Consider the following 4,251-nt stretch of genomic DNA (forward strand, 5'->3'; position numbering starts at 1 on the left):
CTAAAGTTTTTTTTCGTCTCACCTACTATTATTTCCACACTATGACTGATACTCTCAGGTCCACAATACTTAGTTATATCTTATTATCGTTATGAATGTAAATCTTCATATTAAAATCGACATCAGTAATTCCTATTTACCTTTTGGTGCGGCATGAACACAGTTCGGGAAATACTGTGTTCAAATAATCTTCTATACTCTTAGCTGTGCCGGGGCTCCCATGGCCCAGTGGAAAGAGTGACGGTCTTGGGAACAATGAATATTGGACCAGCGTTCAAATCCCATTAAAAACCTTAAAAAAATAATTAACTAATTAAAAAAAAAGATATGGTTGAAAAAAAATCACATAATAAACAGCATTTCTTCTTTAATATACATTAACATGAACATAATATGGGGAAATAGGCTAACTTTGCAAAGTGTTGGGCCTTCGTGGCCCAGTGGGTAGAGTGATGAACTTTAAGATTGGCGTGAGGGAAGCGTGGGTTCGAACCCCACTCGGAACTTACAAAAAACTTCAAAGAGTATCCACTCCACCACCATGTGTGCCTAAAAAACACACAGTATGGTGGTGGAAGGGAGAGAGCTGCCCTCCCCACCTTCTCCCTCCCTAACTACAAGGACCACCAAACTGACTCACTCAAGTAGGTTAACAATAGGCTAGGATAGGTTAGCATAGCACAGCATAGGATAGGATAGGACAGAGTCAGTTTGTAATGGTCCATGTAGAGAACAGGGTAAGGAGGAGGAAGACCAGCAGCACCAGAAGAAGAAGAAGAAGGACCACCAGCAGCAGCAGTAGAGGAAGAAGAAGGACCACCACCACCATCAGGAAGGTAGGGCAATGAAAATAAAATAAAATAATAATAATAATAGATTAATAATAATAATTCAATAGTTTCAGCAGGGGAAGAAGACCACCAGCAGCAGCAGAGGAAGAGGAAGAAGGACCACCAGCAGCAGCAGAGGAAGAGGAAGAAGGACCACCACCACCACCAGAGGAAGAGGAAGGACCACCACCACCAGCAGAGGAAGAAGAAGGAACACCACCACCACCACCATCAGGAAGGTAGGGCAATAAAAATAAAATAAAATAATAATAATAATTCAATACTTTCAGCAGGGGAAGACCACCAGCAGCAGCAGAGGAAGAGGAAGAAGGACCACCACCACCAGCAGCAGCAGAGGAAAGAGGAAGAAGGACCACCACCAGCAGAGGAAGAGGAAGGACCACCACCACCACCACCATCAGGAAGGTAGGGCAATGAAAATAAAATAAAATAATAATAATAATAGATTAATAATAATAATTCAATAGTTTCAGCAGGGGAAGAAGACCACCAGCAGCAGCAGCAGAGGAAGAGGAAGAAGGACCACCACCACCACCAGAGGAAGAGGAAGAAGGACCACCACCACCAGCAGAGGAAGGAAGAAGGACCACCACCACCATCAGGAAGGTAAGGCAATAAAAATAAAATAAAATAATAATAATAATAGATTAATAATAATAATTCAATAGTTTCAGCAGGGGAAGTCCACCAGCAGCAGCAGAGGAAGAGGAAGAAGGACCACCACCACCAGCAGCAGCAGGAAGAGGAAGAAGGACCACCACCACCAGCAGCAGAGAAAGAAGGACCACCACCACCATCAGGAAGGTAGGGCAATAAAAATAAAATAAAATAATAATAATAATAATAAATTAATAATAATAATTCAATAGTTTCAGCAGGGGAAGAAGACCACCAGCAGCAGCAGAGGAAGAGGAAGAAGGACCACCAGCAACAGCAGAGGAAGAGGAAGAAGGACCACCACCACCACCAGCAGCAGAGAAAGAAGGACCACCACCACCACCACCACCAGCAGAGGAAGAGGAAGGACCACCACCACCACCACCATCAGGAAGGCTGCAAGGCAGCCAAAAATAAAATAAAATAATAACAATAATAAAATTAATAATAATAATTCAATACTGCCTACAGGGGAAGAAGGACCACCAGCAGCAGCAGAGGAAGAGGAAGAAGGGCACCACCACCAGCAGCAGCAGCAGCAGCAGCAGCAGCAGCAGAGGAAGAGAAAGGACCACCACCACCACCAGCAGCAGAGAAAGAAGGACCACCACCACCACCAGGAAGGTAGGGAAAGTAAAAATAAAATAAAATAATAATAATAATAATAGATTAATAAACTGACTCACTCAAGTAGGTTAACAATAGGCATAGGCTAGGATAGGCTAGCATAGGATAGTGATAGGACAGAGTCAGGTTTGTAATGGTCCATGGTAGAGAACAGGGTAAGGAGGAGGAAGCACCACCACCAGCAGAGGAAGAAGACCAGCTGCACCAGCAGATGAAGAAGAAGAAGAAGGACCACCAGCAGCAGAGGGAAGAAGGACCACCAACAGCAGCAGCAAAGGAAGAAGAAGGACCACCACCACCAGCAGAGGAAGAAGGACCACTACCACCACCACCAGCAGAGGAAGAAGAAGGACAACCACCACCAGTGAGGAAGAAGAAGGACCACCAGCAGAGGAAGAAGGACCACCGCCACCACCACCACCACCAGCAGCAGAGGAAGAAGGACCACCAGCAGCAGCAGCAGAGGAAGAAGAAGGACCACCACCACCATCAGGAAGGTAGGGCAATAAAAATAAAATAAAATAATAATAATAATAGATTAATAATAATAATTCAATAGTTTCCACAGCAGGGGAAGAAGACCAGCAGCAGCAGCAGAGGAAAAGGAAGAAGGACCACCACCACCAGCAGCAGAGGAAGAGGAAGAAGGACCCACCACCACCACCACCAGCAGCAGAGGAAGAGGAAGAAGGACCACCACCACCACCACCAGCAGCAGAGGAAGAGGAAGAAGGACCACCACCACCACCACCAGCAGAGGAAGAGGAAGGACCACCACCACCACCCCCATCAGGAAGGTAAGGCAATAAAAATAAAATAAAATAATAATAATAATAGATTAATAATAATAATTCAATAGTTTCAGCAGGGGAAGAAGACCACCAGCAGCAGCAGAGGAAAAGGAAGAAGGACCACCACCACCACCACCACCAGCAGCAGCAGCAGCAGCAGAGGAAGAGGAAGGACCACCACCACCACCAGCAGCAAAGGAAGAAGGACCACCACCACCATCAGGAAGGTAGGGCAATAAAAATAAAATAAAATAATAATAATAATAAATTAATAATAACTATCTAATAGTTTCTGGGAAGAGCAACCACCAGCAGCAGCAGAGGAAGAGGAAGAAGGACCACCACCACCACCAGCAGCAGAGGAAGAAGAAGGGACCACCACCACCACCACCATCAGGAAGGTAGGGCAATAAAAATAAAATAAAATAATAATAATAATAATAGATTGATAATAATAATTCAATAGTTTCAGCAGGGGAAGAAGACCAGCAGCAGCAGCAGCAGCAGAGGAAGAAGGACCACCACCACCAGCAAGCAGCAGAAGGATTACTGTCACCACCAGCAGCAGCAGATGAATAAGAAGGACCACACCATTACCACCACCACCACCAGCAGAGTAAGAAGGATCACCATCACTACCAGAGCAGCAGAAAAAAGAGGAAGAAGAAGAAGGACTAACACTACAACCAGCAGCAGAGGAAGAAGGACCACCAGCAGCAGAGGAAGAAGAAGATGCATCACCACCAGAAGCAGCAACAGTACCACCGAACTGACCCAGACAACTTCAAGCACCACCAAACTGGCTGACTCAGACAGGTTAAGGATAGGATAGGATAGGGATAGAACAGGTAGGATTAGGATAGGATACAGGAGCTAGTTAGTTAGATGGTGATGGAAGGTTGTCAGGGTCAGGAGGAAGAAGCACCAGAAGAAGAAGCATCACCATCATCAGAGGAAGAAGAAGCACTACCAGCATCAGAGGAAGAAGAAGCACCACCAGCAAAAGAAGAAGTAGCCACCACGAGCAGCAACAGAAGGACCACCACCAGCAGCAGCAGAAGAAGAAGAAGAAGGACCACCACCACCACCAGCAGCAGCAGCAGCAGCAGAGGAAGAAGAAGAAGGACCATCACCACCACCAGCAGCAGCAGAGGAAGAAGAAGAAGGACCATCACCACCACCAGCAGCAGCAGCAGCAGAGGAAGAAGAAGGACCACCACCACCACCACCACCAGCAGCAGCAACAGCACAGGAAGAAGAAGAAGGACAATCACCACCACCACCACCACCAGCAGCAACAGCAGAAGAAGAAGAAGGACCACCAC

The 4,251-nt window shown here is 46.0% G+C and overlaps 1 long non-coding RNA gene across 1 annotated transcript; it reads left to right on the forward strand.

The window, feature by feature from the left end:
* The first annotated feature begins 1,993 nt into the window (after positions 1-1,993).
* LOC135089444 (uncharacterized) lies at positions 1,994-3,457 on the forward strand. The gene is made up of 3 exons (XR_010261492.1): positions 1,994-2,132; positions 2,995-3,153; positions 3,393-3,457. It is a non-coding gene; the product is annotated as an uncharacterized LOC135089444 (long non-coding RNA).
* Positions 3,458-4,251: the final 794 nt, after the last annotated feature.

Source organism: Scylla paramamosain, chromosome 33 (genome assembly GCF_035594125.1).
Source record: "Scylla paramamosain isolate STU-SP2022 chromosome 33, ASM3559412v1, whole genome shotgun sequence".
NCBI classification, from domain to species: Eukaryota; Metazoa; Arthropoda; class Malacostraca; order Decapoda; family Portunidae; genus Scylla; species Scylla paramamosain.